Below are 10,468 nucleotides of genomic sequence, written 5' to 3' on the forward strand. Positions count from 1 at the left end.
TTAAAACCGATCTATTCTGCAAGTAAGATCAAAACGTATTATTAAATAATTTAATAAAATATTTTAATTATTTAAAAATTTTTAATTATTATCTTCGTATAACAATTATTTAACCATGTAGCAGGAATCAATTACATACTAATGAATCATGAAGCAATTCTTTGCAATTTTTACACTGTCGATGTCACTAAGATTTTTCCTACTCTGATTTAATAAGGGTTTTGTATTAACAAAGTGTGCAATAATAATATATTAAAATCTGATCATTCCAAATCGAAATGTTCTTTTATAAACAAGAGTAATTCGGCCATTCCCCGAAATGCCGTCCAAGACTTTTTCGCCGCCGCAAATAGAACCGGTTGATGTTTTTTCCGTTAACTTCATAAACCCAACTAACTGACCGCTTCTCACTTAGTCGCTCTCGAAAACCATTGTCCACCGCCATGACCACCACAACCACCACCACTTCCTCGTCTCATATTCTCCGCCACACCTCCGACTTCATTTCCGGCGTCCTTTCTCAATCGGAGCTCCGGCGACATCTCGCCGCGACCCTCCGCCGCGAGACCACACCACTCTGCAGCCAAACAACCCTCAGACAGCTCAGCCTCGCCTCCGACACCATTGAAAACGCCATCTCCTCCTCCAGCACCTCCATCCGAACCTCTTCCCTCACCCTCGCCGAGAAGCTCCTCCTCCCTCTCTCCGAACTCCCCCTCTCCTCCTTCCTCCTCTCTCTCCTCCTATTCCTCTCGAACCGCCACGTGGATTCCGCCGTACTCCTCCTCCAAATCTTCCACTCCAATCCATCCCTGGCCAGATCCGAAATCGCTCCGGTTCTCTACGATCACCTCTTCTCCCTCCACCTGCTCCCTGTTTTCCGGTGGTTCGATGAGCACAGAACGCGGATTTTGTCCGAATCGAGCAGTGATGCGAGTGATTATTCAATTACGGAGGGGTCAGTGGTGCTGCCGTGCACCAAATTGTTGTCGAGGATGAGTGAGGATCAGGCTTCGAAGCTGAGGGAGTTGGAGAGAGAGTACCAGGAGGCTATCGACCAAAATTGCAGGGTTGTTGCTGTGTATTTCAAGGAGGTTTTGACCAGTAAAAGCAGTGAAGCGTCGATTAGTCCACCGCTGTTGACTCTGAAGAGCACGGAAGATGTTGACGGAGGGAAGAACAAAGAGGAGATTCAAGAATCCCAAATGTCTGTGTTGGAGAATGGACGGTATAATGTAATGTTGTATTTACCGTATACTCTGTGCTTCGCTCGCTTAATTTTTTTTTTTTTTCTGTACCTAAAACAGTTCATATTTTCGCGCTTCCTTTCTGAACTTCAGTTTTCGGGAAAAAGATTTTGCATGTTTGCTCGGACGCTCATTTTCCAAATTGTGTTGTTTCTACCCAAAAATTTCCTCGAGCTCATTAACACGTTGACCTGAAATCTTCCTTTATTTTCTTCCAGAAAAGAAACTAGATATATCATTAACGATTGGGTCAATTTTTTATTATTATTTATTTTCTTGACCTGTGTGTAATTAAGATCGAAGTCATGAACAATTGTAATTTTTTCCCCCTGCAGCCAATATGGTCCGAAAGGGAGACATCTATTGAATTCTTGAGCAGCACCTCCAGCAGCAAATCTTCACATATAAATTATTATCCTCAAAGAGTCTCTCCCAGAATCCTCAAACGCCAAAAATCTTCGAAAGATTCAGCACCAGTCTATATGAAATCAACAAGTGAAAATAGACCTTCTTTGGATGGGAATCTGTCTTCTTCTTCAGATTCCGAAGCAGAAAGTGAGGTAATTGATGCTATCAAGAGAAGAGGGGGGGGGGGGGGGATGACTGAATTTTCTATGCTTTGTCGTTTTATTTATCTATGTGTTTAGTGAAAAGGTTTTGTCCTGTAGGATGACGACAAAAATGTGGCATTGTTGGAGCCTCGACAAAGCCAATCCCATGAACAAATGCAACCTAACTTGAAAGAATTCAGAGGGTATGTTATCTTTAAAATGTAAAAACCATTCATCATTGCTTTGTTGTCTGCTGCATTTTCTTAAACTTGGATTTTCCCTGCTTCTAGCTCCCCTGAGTATCATATGGCAGAGTATGATAATCCGCCGCCTGGAACTGCAAAAAATACGCCTCCTAAGGACTTTGTCTGTCCGATAACTAGTAACATATTTGATGATCCTGTGACTCTTGAGACAGGACAAACATATGAACGTAAAGCTATCGAGGAATGGTTCAAAACTGGCAACTCAACTTGTCCAATCACTCGCCAGAAGCTGCAAAACACGCAGTTACCTAAGACAAACTATGTGCTCAAACGACTAATTGCAAGCTGGAAAGAACACAACCCTAATTCAGTTCCACCGCCATGTGAGTGTCCATATGAAGAAAGCAAGGCAGTAACAAAGACAATAAAGGTTTCAACTCTGCCTAAAGATGTCGTAAAACAAGCCACGGTGGATGGGATCATTAGTGAGTTGCGCCATGCAATCAATAATCTCTATATGTCAGATATTCTTGAAGAATCTGAAATGGCTGTGCTTCATATTGAGAAGCTTTGGAGAGAAGTGAATTTAGGAGTGGATATCCATAGCATGCTATCAAAACCTCCAATAATTAATGGGTTTATGGAGATCCTTTTCAATTCTGTTCAGCCCCGGGTGCTACGAGCAGCAGTGTTCCTTCTGGCTGAAACCGGTTCTAGAGACTACTCTGTTATTCAGACGCTTACGCGTGTGGACACTGACGTAGAATGTATCATGGCACTTTTCAAGAAAGGGTTGACAGAAGCTGTTGTGCTGCTGTATCTGCTAAAACCTTCCACTACAAGTCTTGCTGAGATGGCCACACCAGAATCTCTCCTAGCAGCATTCAATAAGGAAGAGGAAAACTTGGTTCCAATGTGTCTGAAGCCCAAAACAGCTGCCTTGCTTTTATTCGCACAGGTTATTGGAAGTAGTGAAGAAAGAATTGCGTCGTCAGCTGCCAAGTGTGTTTTCTCTGAAAAAGCAATCGGAAATATTGTCGCCAGTTTAGAAGCTGAGTGGGCAGAGGAGAGGATTGCTGCAGTGGAGATCTTATTAAGATGCATGCAAGAGGATGGGACTTGCCGGAACACCATTGCTGAAAAGGCAGACTTGTCTCCTATTTTGGAAAGTTTCACTGGTGCAACTGATGTAGAGTGTTTAAAGATTGTCCAATTTTTCTCTGAATTAATAAAGTTAAATAGGTATATCTCCTATATATTTATATTTACAATAATCAAACCAACCTACTTTTTGGTTGATGTCTAACCACTTGCTATTTGGTTCTCACCAGGAGGACATTGAATGAACAAATCCTCCGCTTTATAAAGGAAGAAGGACCTTTTAGTACAATGCATACATTGCTCATTTGTCTGCAGACAGGCCTTCAAGACCAATGTCCTGTCATGGCCGGCCTTTTACTCCAACTTGATCTTCTGGTATGAATCATGAATGCTAAAATGCTGTTCTTTTGGTAATAGAGTTATCATTCATCACGCAATTTGTAGGTAGAGCCAAGAAAGATGAGCATATACCGTGAAGAGGCAATAGATACTCTCATTTCATGCCTGAGAAACACAGATTTCCCTGCTGCTCAATTAGCAGCTGCTCATACAATCATGTCACTTCAAGGGAGGTTCGATTTCTCTGGAAAGTCTCTTACCAGAGAAGTCCTTCTTAAACGTGCAGGTGTTGACAGAAGTCCTGGATATCTTGAACAGGTGCTCCAGATCAACAGCTTCTACCCAGAAACTGAAATAACTCCTGTAATGTTATTTGAAATATTTTGGGTTTCTGCTTTCGGCCTGCCAAACATTCTTTCTGATTGCCATAGAATCTTTTCTTTTTTCTTAATTAATTGGGAAAAACAGGAAGAAGAGAAAGCAGCGGATGATTGGGAAAGAAAAATTGCATCTGTTCTAGTCAGCCACGAGTTTGGTATACTTTTCGAGGCTTTAGCAGATGGCATAAATAGCCGAAATCCAGAACTACGATCAGCATGCTTTATATCAGCTACGTGGCTCGTATACATGTTGACCATTCTACCGGACACAGGGGTACAAGGAGCAGCGCGTGTCTGCTTGCTGAAACAGTTCATAACAAAACTAAATTCTGCTAAGGACATTCATGATAGAGTCCTTTCTATGATTGCTCTAAATAGTTTTCTCCATTTCCCTGGTTAGTTTCACAAACCACTGCCATTTATATTTATCGCAACCATCATTTCCATTATTAGAATATATTTAGGATAATATAATATCTAGGTATATCTCATATTGAAGTTAGGTTGATTTTGTCATTATGATTAGTTTGTATTATTAGCCTATAAATAGACAATCCTAATTGTCCATTCAACATTCATAATATACACCTGAGAACAACATTTGATATTTCTTCTTGAGTTATTATCATGAATTCTAACATCAATAATGGAATGAATGAATATGAGACTTGATGATGACAATCCAATGTTTGTCCAAGAAGGAATAACACAGTTTCCAGCTTTTGCCTTGAGTAAACCTGAATGGAATTAGAGCTTGTCTACATTAAATTTATGAGCCTTCAGTTGGTTTATTAGTTCCCATATCTTGATGTCATTGACTCATTGTTACATATGGTGAACGATCTTATTAATGTGTATTCAGATGGCTTTCACGATCTAACTTCCTACACTAAGGATATCTTAAAAGGTTTGAGAGAGCTTAAGAGAATCTCTCCATTGACATCTGAAATTCTTAAAGTTCTGGTTGAAGAGAATGAATCTAAAAGTGTAAGTTAGTTGCATTCTCAAACCATTCTCTAGTATAGGCACCGTGGATGACAGACCTAAAATTCTTGATTGAACAGGACATATGGATACATAAAGAGCTGATTCGAGTAGATTGCAGTGAGAATGGGGAAGTGCTGTCTCTCATTTGTTTCAGGAATAAATTATTTTCGGGCCACTCTGATGGAACTATTAAGGTAATTATAGTTAGTACTGTCAAATTGTGCAATTCCCTTAGAGGGGGAACTGTGATCAGGCAGTTCCAAAATCCATGCAAATAAATATTATAGACATATGTCATAAAAGGAGTGGATTTCTTTGGCATGTTTTCTACCATTTTTTTGAAAATTTGGGTAGAGAGTGTTTGAGGTCTTGACTGCATCTGATAACTGTACCATCATATGAGCTTAGTGGATATTGTTTTGTAATCTATGAAGGTTTGGATGGTAAAGGATACTTCATTCCATCTCTTGCAAGAGATCCAAGAACATCTTAAGCCTGTAACAAGTTTGGTGATTTCAGAATCTGGTGACAGACTATACAGCGGTTCACTTGATCGAACTGCAAAGGTAAAATTTCTGCAGTTACTATAATTCCAATATTTATTTGGTCAGGTAGTTTGCTAACAAAGGTTTTGTTTCTTTGAAGTACAGGTTTGGTCTGTTGGAAAGGCAGCAATACATTGTGTACAGGTTCATGATATGAAGGAGCAGATTCATAATTTAATTGTTACTGACAGCATATCTTGTTTCACTGCACAGGGCGCTGGAGTCAAGGTACTCGATGAAATTATCAGTAAAAAATCTTCTTTAAATTGTGGGAAGAGGATTCAAACACAGTACTGATTTCCTTTATCCATACACTATGTTGACCCAACTTGAATCTAATTAGTCAACACCTAGTAGGTCCAGAAAGTAAATTATCATTATCATGGAGCTGGATCCTTATTCTGCTGAAATATTGCTCTGAGCTGCATATTGTTCCATTTCTTTTATTCTCTCCCCACCTGAATTTTCTTTTAATTCTTGGAACAGATTCTGTTTCTTCTTCACCCTTAATAAATTTTTAATTAAAAGAAGCAAGATCGTTACGTAGTGAAATCCCTTTGCTCTATCTTCAGGTTCAATCATGGAATGGAGAATCAAAATTGTTAAATTCTAATAAATACGTTAAGTGCTTGGCTCATGTTCATGGGCGATTATACTGCGGCTGCCACGATAGCAGTGTTCAGGAGATAAATCTGGACACCGGAAACGTCAGTACTATTCAAAGTGGTTCTAAAAAACTACTTGGCAAAGCCTATCCTATTCATGCACTGCAACTTCATGGTGAACTTATATATGCAGCTGGGTCTTCCTTAGATGGATCTGTTATAAAGGTAACTCATAAGCATATGACTGAGACATATGAGGCTAAAAACAAGTAATAATTTATTTATATAAATTCCCTATGTCTAGATGTGGGACAATTCTAGTTATAGATTGGTGGGATCTCTGCAAACCGGATTGGAAGTGCGGGCTATGGCTGTGAGCTCAGAATTAATTTACCTGGGGGGCAAGGGAGTAGCTGTGGAAATCTGGGATAAGACGAAACACAACAAACTTGACACATTACAAACGGCCACAAACAGTAGGGTTCTTTGCATGTCTCTAGACAGGAATGAAGAAATTTTGGTAATTGGAACTTCTGATGGCCAAATTCAGGTAAGTTTTTCTTCAATAAAGAAGCCTCTTGCATTAGTGTTAATCTTTTTTTTTTTTTTTTTGGTATTACTAACATCAATCTTATATTGATTATATATTTACCCATTTCTCACTTTGAAGTAGGGCTTGTTAGACCCTATCCAAAATGTCCAGAACCAAAAGAATTTATCGTCCAAAGTTGGAATAATTAGAATTTAGCTATCTTTGCAGCTGAGGATTGGCAAAGATAGAGGATTTGTAGGCCTCTCATCAAGCTGCTAGGGTTTAAATTTCAGCAGTAGAATATAGAATCCTTTCTAATATAGAATATAGAATCCTTTATATATTCAATACGTTTGGAAATATATAAATATAAAGAGGATATGTTAATTTTCTAATTTGTCCTTAAAGATAATCCATTCTCTAAATTGACCGTCCTCAAAAAATTTTGCTAATCACATTAGCCCATAAAAAATACAACTATAAATTAAATTGATCATTCGGTCAATTAGATGATAACGTGTCATGTTAAATGTTATCATGTCAGGTGACACCTAACGTGACCCGTAATTATGCAGAAGGATTGATTTAACTTACAGTTGTATGTTTTAGAGATTAATATAACTAACAAAATTTTTCGAAAACCAACTCGAGAAACAAATTATCTTTTATATACAAATTTGGATATTAACTCAAAAAGGATGTCTTTCAATAAAATAGTAAAATATTTTTGTTATGCTATTCTTAAAATATATTTTTAGAACATATATTAACAATAATAGGACCCTAATTATATTTATTTTTGCCAGCATAACCATGGCCAGTAATATTTGTACTATCTTCCAAACCCAGTATAACTGAAACTGTAATCGAGAGCTCTGTATTTACAAGAACTTAATCTCTGGTAATTGCAGGCATGGAGAGTAAATTAAAAGAGAATGCTCAAAATAATGGTACAGGAAGGCAAAGATGAACTTATAACCGTATAAATGCTTTCATTTTTTTCGGATTCATTGTAAGCTGCATATATATAGCTCATAGGTATCTATGTATACAATTCCATTGTACATAGATTTCAATATTGAGAGATAATCTGTTACAAAATTTTCATTTATTATTGTTAGTAAATTTAATTATTCTATTAATTTTTATAATTTTATTGAATTTTAATTAAATTCTTATCATTTAAAAATTTGTAACTGTGCCTTAAGAATTTTTAAAATATTTCATATTTTTCAACAAAATAATTAATAAAAACTTAGAGTAAAGTATTGTTTTTGTCCCCAACGTTTGGGGTAAATCTCAAAATTGTCCCTAACGTTTCAATCGTCCTATTTACGTCCCTAACGTTTTAAAATTGACTCAATGTTGTCCTACCGTTAGGGATCCGTTAATAAAATTAACGGCGGGACAAAATTGAGACGATTTTGAAACGTTAGAGACGTAAATAGGACTAAAACGTTGGGGACAAAAACGATACATAGAAATAAATTTTAATTTTATTCTTCAATAATATCAATTTTTACTGTACATAGTATTCAATTATTTTTAATCATATTTACACTTAATCACCTTATTTTTATTCTAAATAAATTTATATTTTTAATTTTACACTTAAAGTAATGTATTTTTTTATAAATAAATAAATTTTACACTTTTATTCTAAATAAATAATGTAATGTGATTAGAATGAAAGTGTAAAACTATAAAAAAAAATATAAGTAATGTGATTAAGTAATGAAAGTAAAATTACATTATTTATTTAGAATGAAAGTATAAAATTTATTTATTTATAAAAAAATTATATTACTTTAAGCGTAAAATTATAAAAAAAATAAATTTATTTAGAATGAAAATAAGGTGATTAAGTGTAAATATGATTAAAAATAATTAATACTATGTACAGTAAAAAATTGATATAATTGAAGAATAAAATTAAAATTTATTTTTATGTATCGTTTTTGTCCTCAACGTTTTAGTCCTATTTACGTCCCTAACGTTTAAAAATTGTCTCAATTTTGTCCCGCCGTTAATTTTATTAACGGATCCCTAACGGCAGGACAACATTGAGTCAATTTAAAAACGTTAGGGACGTAAATAGGACGATTGAAACGTTAGGGACAATTTTGAGATTTACCCCAAACGTTGGGACAAAAACAATACTTTACTCTAAAAACTTAACTAGAATTACATAAACTAAATCTACTGCTATCAAGACGGTCTCTTCTATTAGTATATTCATTCATGCAATATATCACAAATCTCATCCATTTAACCTTTATATATATATATATATATATATATATAGAAAATTTGTGGTTCTTATCCCATTTCCTAAAAATAATGAAAATTATAGGTAGAACTTTAAAAATTTTGTAATTTTATATCATTATCTTTAAAGTTTTGTCGTATTGAATTGATGTAAATTATTTTTTTTAAATTTATTAGTTAATGATAGTGTAAAAAAATTCTATTTTATTAATTATAATTTTAAAACTCTCAATATTTAAAATGCATACTTATTATTAAAAATATTTGAATATAAGAGATTTATATAATTGCACAAGCAACTTAAAGTCTTAAACTACATCAAATCACGTGTCATTCTAAATGTACAAATTAAATGAATGGATGTATTTTTTTTTTTGGTAAACGATGTATGTACTTTTTTATTAGAGTGAACTACCTGCTTATTTTTTTTTTATCATTTCTTTAAATGACAATTTGATTTTTTACGAAAAAAATAATTCATTTTGACCTCTATTTTCTTTGTGTGTTTTTTTTGTCAAGTATGAACAGAAAATACTTATCTATCACATAATATAGTTAAGTGGCCACGTGTGTTGAGGTAATTATTATGTGTCAATTTAGACAATTAAAAATAGATAGGACTTAATTATCTCTAAATTTAAATTAATTAAAAATCTATTTATTTATGTTTTATAAACAAAATAATATCGTTTTGACATCAAATTAATCAAGGACTTATTTATCATAACCTATTTCTTCTAAAAAATTTATACAATATCTTTTTCAATATAAATTTTTTTAATTAATTTGCATTATCTTTTATATTACAAAATCTTTATCGATTTCTAACCTTACAATAATATATATTATTAATAGAGTAATAATATTATTGATATTTTGAGTTTATAAATAATATATATATATGTTTTATTTCATTTAGTATTAATATTCAATTAATTAATAATGTATTTTAATAGAAAAATATTAAATATAATTATTAATTTAATTTAAAGAAATAACAAATTAAGTTTATTGTTACTCAAAAAAATTTTGTGCATATTAATGCTTAATAATAATAATAATAATAATAATAATAATTTATTATTATTATTACATGTCATATACAGGTACAAAGTTAGATGAAATATTAAAAAAAATTAAAAATATTTATATAATAAAATAAAATTAAAATAAAATTTTAAAAGAGACTAAACTAAAATTTATATATAATTTATATATAAAAAATTAAAATTAAATAGTTATTATCCCTCTTTCTCATTATGTGGCTCTGTCCCAGTAATATATGTCAAATAATGTTGATTTATACCTCTATAGGTCAGTAAGTCACTAGTCAAACTTTCAACACTCTAACAATTTGATACTTTTTCTCCATCCACTAATAAATCCGTAACGACACAATCAGAAAGCGGTCACTAACTCAAAGGTCGAATATTATATAAGAATTACGAAAGGATAGAAAACGGTCACTAATAAATCACTTGCACAAACATATCACTCTTTACTCATTTGTTAATATTTGAAAAGTGGTTATTTAACTTGAGAGTCAAAGTTCTTTTTGTACGTATACCACACTCGAATTCCTGAAAGATCGAATCATGGCTCATTGACTCGAACTCCTGAAAGATCGAATCATGGCTCATTGAAAAGGAAGAGGCGCGACTGTACTCCTCACAAAAGATGAACTATAAAGTAGATTATTATTCTCCA

At 33.7% G+C, this 10,468-nt stretch overlaps 1 pseudogene; it reads left to right on the top strand.

Annotated features, from left to right (window-relative positions):
• Positions 1 to 270: 270 nt before the first annotated feature.
• LOC130969004 (putative E3 ubiquitin-protein ligase LIN) lies at positions 271 to 6,504 on the top strand (annotated as a pseudogene).
• The last annotated feature ends 3,964 nt before the right edge of the window (positions 6,505 to 10,468 follow it).

Source organism: Arachis stenosperma, chromosome 3 (assembly GCF_014773155.1).
Source record: "Arachis stenosperma cultivar V10309 chromosome 3, arast.V10309.gnm1.PFL2, whole genome shotgun sequence".
NCBI lineage: Eukaryota > Viridiplantae > Streptophyta > Magnoliopsida > Fabales > Fabaceae > Arachis > Arachis stenosperma.